General features: G+C 38.0%; 1 pseudogene; it reads right to left on the bottom strand.

The window, feature by feature from the left end:
• Positions 1-344: 344 nt before the first annotated feature.
• Positions 345-10,034, bottom strand: LOC116623114 (annotated as a pseudogene).
• Positions 10,035-10,902: the final 868 nt, after the last annotated feature.

Raw genomic sequence — 10,902 nt, forward strand, 5'->3', positions numbered from 1 at the left:
CATTAAGATTTACATAACTTATTACATAAGTGGAAAATACGCACTCACTTTCCAAGTAAAACAGGGATCTAAAACATTCTTTTCAGGGTTGGAAAGCAAGCACTGTTTTGGCTTGATGTTCAATTAGAATACCATTCATGGAATCCTTTGATTCCCATAGCACTGATGAATGGAGAAACACAGAACCTCTCTACAAGGGAAATCTCTAGATTGAACAGAATATAGATACTGAAGAACTGTAGTAAACAAAACAATAATTTTTTCTTTCCTTGCTTCCTGTGCCATTTCACTTATTTTTTACTTTTTTTTTCCCAGTTTGTTTGTGTTTATTGATGCTATGATGTTTAGGTCTTGACCACAAAGTTCTGCAGTGGGTACAGCTGTTACTTCTGCTACTGCTTCTTGGTCTTCAGCTTCTCCCATGCTTGCTAAGTGCATGCCATGTGTTTTCTTGGTCTGAAGATCCAGAAGTTGTACTTCTTGCCCTTGTAGAATTTTCTGAGGTTCATCCTTCTGAGTGTGGTTAATAATGGTGAGAATGCAGGCAATGGATTTGCAAACAACTCAGATCTTTGGAGAGCTTGGATGCCATAATGCTTGCCACTTTGGTGACATGAAGCTGGACCAACTCCAACTTCAGGGCATCCAGCTGTTTCAGCTGCTCCTTTTTCTTGCCAGAAAGATCTAACTTTGTCAATGGCTACACAAGCCACCACCACCTGTTCTGAGGAAAAGAGCTTTTTTTACTTCTTATTTGTACTTTGCTCTGTCACATGTACATCTACACACTCCACCACGACCACCACACCCACCATTTCTGCAGGTCAAAATTCTCTTCATCTTTCATGGCTTAACTTCTTTTTGGGCTGTGTTTGAGGTGGATTTGTTTATTTATTTTTTGTTTGGAGGGGAGTGGCAAAATTGATTAACCAAAGAAAGTTACAATATCAACTGAATGTGGAATCTCTCATGCAAAAATAAAAACAAAAAGCTGTTATCCTTAAGCTAGAGAAAAGATTAATTCAGAAGCATTGGAGATGTTAGCATCAATAGACTGTGATCACTGCTGGTCTGGAAAGGCTTTTGCTACCAAAATGGTTAATTGTTCAAAGGTAATGTTCACCCATGAAGCCTACTTAAAGCCAAAGAATGCATCTGGGCAGGGAGTTTTCTTTTATCAATAACTGTGTCAATAAAACAGCAAATGGAACACAGGAAAATCAAGCATGTCCATATCATCAGGGTAGCAAAACAACTAGCCCAGAGCATTGAAGGGTCTGGATTTTTAACTAGATGCCCTTATTGTTAAAAAAAGAAATGTTAAAGTATGAAAGCAAATCCAACAAGGAAAATGGGACCAATGCAAACAACAAAAACTTTCTTCTTCAAAAGGAAGACAAAATCTGGGAATTCTTCTGCTAAATTTGTCATCATCACATTTTGCCATGTGACATTGCTTCATTGTTTGTTTAAATTGTTAACTTAATTGCTTTATGAGGCAGTGTAGCTTAAAGGTTAAGACCATGAGCCATAGAGTCAAATTAAATCCCAGTTCCATCACTTACTAGCCACATAGTCTTGGGTAGGTCACATATTTCTTTCTAAGCCTCAGCATCCTCATTTGTAAAGCTGGGATAATAGCAAGGCAGCAAGAGTCCAAGCTTTGGAGCCAAAATGCTTGGTTTCAAGTCCTCTGCTCCACCACTTACTAGCTGTGTGACCTTGAGCAAATTGCCTAACTTCTCCATAGCTCAGTTCCCCCCCTTTAATAAAGTAGGGCTCATTGATTGTCAGGACCTCACAGGGTCATTGTGAAAATTACAGAATATGTATAAAACACTTGATAAGAGCTTAATAAATGTAAGTCATTAGTACCTACGTACTAATGAGTGAATGAGTAAATGAATGAAAAACTTTTAAGCTCAGTATAGTAAGTGTTCAATAAATGCTAGCTTTTGTTATGTGTTTTCCTTTTGACTCTCCAACTAGCTTTTAAATTCCTAGAAGACAGGTCTTCTATTTTTTTCTTGATACTATATTGTTTAGCACTGTGTTATATGCAAATAAGAGTGGCTCAACAATAGCCAAAGGAAAGAGTAAAGAAACAAGTCCTCATGCAAAAGTAGAAACTCAAATATCCGAACTGTAGACTCACAAGCCATGAATAGATTGGGTTTATTAAAATTGATGGTACAGGTCAGATAACATTTTGGCAATTTATAAATATCATCAAGAAATAATTTGGCATTCAATTTCTTAATTGTGTAGGGGAGGAAAAATCATTTTCTTTCTACACTTCTAGGTTCGTGGCTACACACTAATATTTGATGACCACGACTATATTATAGCAATTTTTGAAACCAGTGGAACCCACCTCTATAACAGTTGTGTAGATATAGAAAAGCAGAAAGAAAAAGTGAAAGAAGAATTTAGCTGAAGTAGCTAATCTGCCCCAGACCCAAAGAGTGAAGCTGCAGCCTGAGAGGTAAACACTGCAGTTAATTGGAGCATTTTTTTAAAAGATATTTATTTATTTATTTTTATTTATTTATTTATTTATAAGAGAGAAAAGAGAGAGAGAGTGCAAACAGGGGGAGTGGGTGAGGGAGAAGGAGAGGGAAAGAGAGAATTCCAAGCAGACTCCACGCTGAATGCAGAGCCTGACTCAGAGCTCAATCTCATGACCCTGAGATCATGACCCAAGCTGAAACCAAGAGCCAGCTACCCAACCAACTGAGCCATCCAAGCACCCCATAACTGGAGCATTTTAATACCAGAATAAGGTAAAAAAGAAAAAGGAAAGAGGAAAGAAAGAAAGAAGAAAGAAAGAAAGAAAGAAAGAAAGAAAGAAAGAAAGAAAGAAAGAACAGAAAGAAAAGAAAAGAAAAGAAAAGAAAAGAAAAGAAAAGGCATCCAGTAATAGAAGAACAGAAAGATTCAAGGAAAGGGACTGATTTACAAGAAAAGGTGAAAGGGATTTAAAATGTGGCCTAAGTGATCACTAAGCAGGGGTGTGAGAACAGTTTATAAATGTTTGAATCATATACTATGATTCAAAAAGGAGAAGGAATTTGTTAAATAAGAACAAGGAGGGATAATTAGACATTAAGAGAATATAATTGACCAAATTCTCATTTCATATAAGTCAACCTAAGCATTTCTGCTCTGCATATCCTATGCACCTTTTGCCCTAAGGGATATGCTCTGATCTTCCCCTCCCCAAAAGAGGCCTGAGCATCACTCTAATGTTTATGTCTTTGTTCACACACACTCTTCTGAAGGGAAACAGAATATGCCACTTGAAAATGTGCCTCTTTGGGCGCCTGGGTGGCTCAGTTGGTTAAGCAACTGCCTTCGGCTCAGGTCATGATCCTGGAGTCCCGGGATCGAGTCCCGCATTGGGCTCTCTGCTCGGCAGGGAGTCTGCTTCTCCCTCTGACCCTCCTCCCTCTCATGCTCTCTGTCTCTCATTCTCTCTCTCTCAAATAAATAAATAAAATCTTTAAAAAAAAAAAAAAGAAAATGTGCCTCTTTAACATAAGGATTATTTTGAGCTGATTGTTTTTGAGGCTACAGACACAGGAGAATCTCTGAAGACAGAATAGAAGTTGCCTTTTCGTTAGGAAAATTTACATTTATAAGGGAAATCGCCATTTGTAAGTGTCTGCCCCTCTCTACCCGGAAGATAAGGATGACCATAAATCACCAGAGAATTTTACCAAAGGAAAAGGCACAATTTAAATCTGCATAACAAACCTTACTTACCCTTGTTTACTGCACTTTTCCTGGTAACCTCACATAACTGCCTCTCCACCCACCATGAGATTTTTTTCTTGTCTTTAGATAAAGATCATATTTAAAGTGGTAGCTTGGGCCACTTTGGGGGATTTGACTTGCTGTTCCTGGGTCTCTCCCTATGTATACAGGAGGTATACATTTTATCAAACATCTGTTGTTTTTCTCTTATTAATCTGTGTTTATTACAGATGGGTCTCAGCCAAGAACCTAGAAGGGTAGAGGAAAAATTATTTTTCCTCCCTTCCACCTCTTGGGAGTTACCCAGGCCAGTGTGCCTGTTGTGACTTCTACATCCTTTCCAAAATTAGAGCTAGATTCCCACTCCCCCAAGGGAAAGCCCATAGATCTAGTAGCCTTAATACCTTAGGAGCATTATAGAAGAATCTGCACTGGAGCTGAGAAGACCTCCATTTTGAGGAGCTGAGAAACTGATTGGCAACAGGGTCACACTCTGGCAAAACTGACAGTAGTAATAATGAAGAATAGTCAGAAGAAAGGCAGGTAGGGACAAGGGGCCCCATCCTAAGAGGAAACCACCCTTAAAAGGATTTTATACCACCGTGGAAGGAGCCCTCCACCCTTTACCACATGAACAACTACCTGATAGGTAGATGAACGTGTGGATAAAAATCTGATTGGGTGACAGGTGCATGGAGGGTTAATCAGATTAAAACAGCCCACCAACAAGCCCATAAAACCCCTAGACTTAGAAATTCCAGTGGCAACCCCCTCGGGTCCCCTTCCTCTTCAGGAGCTTTGTACTATTGCTCAATAAACTTAGCTTTACTTTCGCTCAATAAACTTTGTTTTGCTGCCCACCACTCTTCGTCTGGTCTACCTCTTCATTCTTCACAGTGGTGTAACCAAGAACCATGGGCACTAAAGAAAAAAAAAAAGCTTCAACAGTAAAACTTTTCTTCAGCAATCTTTTTGTTCCACCCCCAGGTCCAGATTCTCAGACATCTCAGAATATATAAGTAGGTCCTTCCGGTAAGAGGAGAAAGGGATCAAATAAGCAGCATCATATATGGAATATCTTAATATGTTAGATCTGAGAGCAAGGATGGTGATCACTTTAAAAAAGCATTGTACTGGGGCACCGGGGTGGCTCCGTCGGTTATGCGTCTGCCTTTGGCTTAGGTCATGATCCCAGGGTCCTGGAATTGAGCCCCACCTCAGGCTCCCTGCTCAGTGGGGAATCTGTTTCTCTCTCTCCCACTCCCCCTGCTTGTGCACTCTCTCTCTCTGTCAAATAAATAAATAAATAATCTTTTTAAAAAAGAGCACTGTGCAGAAAGAAAAATGTTTAAATCAAATGCAAGAATTATAAAGTTAGAATTTCAGACACTGGGGAACCTGAGTGCTGAGCTCTTCAAGGGAAGAGGAACACCATCAGTAAACTTCAGCTTACCACATTAGTCACTCTGTAGAGGAGGAAAAATAATTTTCCCTCTCCCCTTTTAAGTTCTTGGCAGAGCATCCCCCTCATAATAAAAGACAAATTAACAAAAGAAAAACATATCTAATAACATGTATACCTCCTATAAAAATGGAAGAGACCCAGGAAAACTGACTAATTCACCCAGATGGCCCAAGCCACCACCTTAAATACCATCTCCAGCTAAAGACAAAAAAAAAAAAAAAAAATGTGGGGATAAGGGGAAGCCAATTATGAGAGGTTACCAAGAAAAGCACAATAGACAAGGGTAAGGTTGTTATGCAGAATTAAGTCAGTGCCTTTTACACCAATAAAATTCTTTTGTGATTTATAGTCATCTTTCTCTTCCTGGTAGAATGAGGGAGACACTCTTACAAATGGAGATTTCCCTTATAAATGTAAATTTCCCTAACAAAAAGGCAACTTCTACTCTGTTTTCAGAGATTCTCCTGTGTCTGCACTCTCTCAAAAATAATCAGCCCAAAATAATACTCATGCCAAAAAGGCATTTTGAGGTAGCAAATTTTGCTCCCCTTCACCACATTAGTGATTCTAAACTGCTGCCTCCAAATCCCACACTGATCAATGACACCTGAGAATACCAGGATACTGGCACAATAGTACCCTCTTCGGGCCCCCTGACAATTCAGAAACATTAATCTGTGAGTGATTTACAGAGCCTACTAAAGATCTGTCATTGCAGGATAGCAGTTTGTAACTTTAGATGCTCAACATTTTATTCGGATTTAAATAAGGATCCACATATACCACCTGTACTTTCCCTCCTGGTCCTTTTATGGTTTCCTGATAACTCACTTTACTATGGACTTTCATGATTTTAGAATGCTGTTTAATCAGCCAAAAATTTCCTGACTGAAAGAATTATTAAGTTAAAAAATGTGTCATAAGTGGCATAACTTAAGACTCAAGCTAGACTGACTGAGAAGCAGAAACGCAGAGTAAGGGCTTAAAATAATACCACTTAATGGATGACCTGAATCATTGCTGGGTCTTTTCCATCTATATGTTTTATATAATAAAATAGCACTATACTTTCCAAGGAATTTCACAGTCCCATAGAAGATTCCTTTTCATTGAGTTTTAATTTGGGTTTAATATAGAACATATTTGAATGTCTTCCTTGTCAGGCAAATAGTGTTTCTATAAGAAGTGGATAAAGGATTAATTTCTTAGAATATGAATTGCTATAGTGAATCGCTGTTGCTTTTGTCTGTCCAGCGCTTTTTGCCTCCTTCACTTAGGAGTAGAATCCTTCTTTCCTATGGGGAGACAGTCCATGACTTTAATCTTGCCCTGGGCATAGGGGTGGTCTTGTGACATAGGAGTTTTCTTATGTCCCAAGTCTGTCAAATCTCTGGTCCCAATGACTGGTCCAGGGATGAGCACATGATTCAAATCAGGTTAGCCAAGGTGCTTCAGTTGAAATCTGCATGCAAATATGGGGTGGCTGATGGTCATCCTGCCATGCCTGTGGAGGGGAACTGTATGAGAATGAAAGCAAGCAGAAGTGATGCATAGAAAGAGAGTCAGAACTAGATCCAGTTGTGCCTGGAGCTAATTGAAATCCTTCTTTGACTTCACAGGTACATAACTAATACATTATCTCTCTTTCTCTCTCTCTTTTTGCTTAGGTTAGTTTGTATTTGGCTTCTGATACTTGTAACCAAAATATTTCCAAGTAACACATTTCCACATTTTACACAGAAAAATGAATTAAATATAGAGGAATACCTTATTTTATGTAATTCGTATCTTTTTCAGAAGTTGGGAGTAAATAAGTGTTGTGAATCAAATTATATGAAGGGTAGTAGAATATGCTAACCCAAAATATGCCTCTTTGGCATAAGGATTATTTTGTGCTGATTATTTTGAGAAACTGAAGACACAAGAGAAGCTCTGAAAACAGAGTCCCTTTTGTAAGGGATATTTACATTAGAAAAGGGAACTGTGGGAGAAAGACAGAGATTATTAGAAATCACTTTTTACCTGAGAGACTTATTTGCATAGCAGGGCAAACTTTGTTTACCATACGCATTCTTTTCTCACATTCCTATCAATTGCTTTCTCCCTTTGAAGCTCCAGACCCCTATCTCTTTCCTTTCCATAGGATGGTATATAAGCTTCAATTGCCTGGCTGCCTTTTGAGTCTTACAGCTTAGTGGATCTCCCATACATACTTATGTGCATACATAATTTATATTGGTTCTGTTTCTCCTTTTAATCTTTATATTACATGGGGGGAGGAAGTCTCAGCCAAGAACCTAGAAATGTAGAGGGAAAATTATTTTTCCTCCCCTACACATACTACAGACAATCCCCAACTTACAATGGTTTGAATTATAAATTTTCCACTTTACAATGGTGCAAAAGCCATACACATTCAATAGAAACTGTATTTTGAGTTTTGAATTTTGGATCTTTTCCCAGGCTAGTGGTATATAGTACAATACTCTCTTCTGATGCTGGACAGTGGCAGTGAGCCACAGTTCCCAATCAGCCACATGATCATAAGGGTATATAACCAATACACTTACAACCATTCTGTACCCATACAACCATTCTGTTTTTCACATTCAGTACAGTATTCAATAAATTATATGGGATAGTCAACATTTTATTTATAAAATAGGCTTTGTGTTAGATGATTTTGTCCAGCTGTAGGCTATGTAAGTGTTCTGAGCATGTTTAAGGTAGGCTAGGCTAAGCTATGATGTTCAGTAAGTTAGGTGTATTAAATGAATTTTCTACTTACAATATTTTCAATTTAAGATGGATTTATTAGGACATAACCACATCATAAGTTGAGGAAGATCTGTATATCAAAAAAAAAAAAAATACATTGTGAAAAGTAGATTTGTTGGGAATCTTTCAGAGTAAAGATTTTTTGTTGTTGTTGTTTTGTTGTTGTTTTTTTAAGGACAGACATTATAAACCAATAAACCAAATGGAAAGGTATAAGTAACTCAGTGATCCTGGGAGAGCTACTCAGTTGGCTTTCATGATCCTGGAAAGATAGCAATGACTTTACTGATTTTGTGACTTCCTGGGTTTAATTCTTACCCTTGTAGGTTTAGAAATTTAATTTAGTGAGTGCATTAAGATAGGATCTGTCCCTCAGGGAAGGACTGACATTAAGCAAGCTCACAAAGACTAAAATAGAAAACAAAAAAATGCCAATTGATTAATGAACAATGAGAAGGACACTCATCCATTGGACCAGAATCCTTGCACCATCAGTCTTTGCATTTTGTTCTTTAGGGCAGAATCTTGATTCAGTCCACATATGCTTTTTATAGGCCTGTGGTATAGTATACATAAAGTTTGGAATTAGATATCAATGTGAACAAGTTATTGAACTTTACATAAAAATCTAGACAAACCAGAATACATACCAACACTGCTTCCTCCTAACATGGCATTAATTGCCTGAATCTGAGTAGGGCCTGAGCCCTTTGTATGGGACATGGACTCTTCAATATACTAAAATCTTTATCAGGCTCTTTTTTTTCATTTATATCCCTTTCCTGGCCTATACAGGCATTTGGGTTTGATACATTTAGAAAAAAAAGCTAAACATGAAGACAACAAGCTCATTCTTTCTCTCTAGCCACAGAGATTGGTTCAACAGTGGGAATGTAAGTGAAGCCAATATAATTAGAATGAATCTCAGGAGTTTTTCTGGGAATACTGGGGCAAAGATACTCACTGTTATTTTCTGCTGAATATGACAAAGGAAGCATGTATGTCTGGGTGCTGTTGACAGCCATTCTGGGACTATATGGAAAGCAAGTCTTATGATGGCAAACTAGGCCAAAGGAGACAGCAGAGCTGCCAAAAGAAATAGGGTCCTTTGGGGTTTGATACAGCTGCAAGATCAAGACTTAACTGAAGCTACGCTGGAATTTTCAGGTACATAGGCATCATTATTTAAACCAGTTTGATTTGGGTGTAAAGGGAACAAATATGCCATCCCAAAATATGCTTTTTGGGCATAAGTATTATTTTGGGTTGATTATTTTTGAGAGGTTGCAGACACAGGAGAACCTCTGGAAACAGCATAGAAGTTGCCCTTTGTTCGAGAAATCTACATTCACAAGGGTTACTCCACTTGTAAGGGTGTCTCCCTCTTTGTACTAGACTATTTAGGTGACTAGATCTCTAGAAACTTATGAATGGAGAAGTCAGCCACTTAAATCTACATAACAACCATATGCTTGTCTACAGTGTATTTTGTGATACCCCCCCATAAATGGATCCCCCAATCCTCAATATCTTTTGTCTTTATCTGGAGATGGTATTTAAGGTGGTGGCTTGGGCCATTTGGGGTGTTACTTAGTTTTCCTGGGTTTTTCCCATTTGTATAGGAAGTATACATGGTATTAATCTTCTGTTTGCTTTTCTCCTGTTAGTTTTTCTATTATAGGGGTCTCAAGCAAGAACCTAGAGATAAAGGAAAAATTATTTTTCCTCCCTTATAGGTAATTTGCCACAAACAAGTATTCCAATATGTGAAAGATTCTTTTTTTTCCCCAATAGAATATCTAGCAAAACCATTGTTACTCATGAGAGTGTGGCAAATCCTTTAGAAATCCTAAGGAGGAAAAAGATTAAGAATTACTACTGTAAACGACAAGATATAGTAATATTAGGGTTCACTTACTGAATCCCACTTTTAGTCCCACCTTTATGAGATTGTACCTAGTTCACCTGGGTTAGACTTTTGGATCTTCCCAAACTCTTTAGCCTTCACAGTCAACTTCTTGCTTTGTCCACACATGACTAGTCGTATCTCTTTTTATAAAGATTTAACATTTGAGTTCAATTATATCAATCCAATCTCCAAAGTTTGGGTGAGATAACTTATAAGCTTATTCTTTCACTGTGAATAAGAGGAATATATATGGCTGCATTGGCATGTAATCTACTTACACAGGATATTTTTAAATCCAGGAATATATCTGTTATGTAAAGAATTATTTTTGGCAGCTCTAAGGATCTGAAATATAGATAAAAATCATGAAAACACAAAAAGATCTTTCTTTTTTTAAAGATTTTTTATTTATTTGTGAGAGAGAGAGAGCACAAGCAGGGGGAGTGGCAGGCAGAGGCCAAAGCAGGCTCCCTACTGAGCAAGGAGCCCAATGCAGGACTCGATCCCAGGACCCTGGGATCATGACCTGAGCCAAAGGCAGATGCTTAACCAACTGAGCCACCCAGGCATCCCAAAAAGCTCTATGAAGCCCAATTACATGTAATAAAGTTCTTGCAAAACTGTACATTGCTTCTGCCAGAGGGCCCATCCTCAGTTCCTTAGAGCTGTTTACTTTTATTTTGTACAGTTTTGAAAAAAACTGATTTATTAGGCTATAAAATTTAGAAATAATAAATCAGAAGTGTGTGTGGAGGTAGTATTGTTAGAACTAAGCCCTTGAAGAAAGGGAGGGAGAGAGGAAGGGAGAAAGAGAGACTGAGAAACAAAAGAGAGAGAGACTCAGAAGCCACAGCATTATCATTGAGCCAAAGAAGCTCATATACAAGAACTGACTCTGAAAGTAATACAGTATCATGCATAGGGTAGTACAATCACTGGTATTCAATTTGATAAGCCTGATTAACCTGAAAGTTAAATTATGTTCAGTAACATT

This window comes from Phoca vitulina, unplaced genomic scaffold, assembly GCF_004348235.1.
Source record: "Phoca vitulina isolate PV1807 unplaced genomic scaffold, GSC_HSeal_1.0 scaffold57, whole genome shotgun sequence".
NCBI classification, from domain to species: Eukaryota; Metazoa; Chordata; class Mammalia; order Carnivora; family Phocidae; genus Phoca; species Phoca vitulina.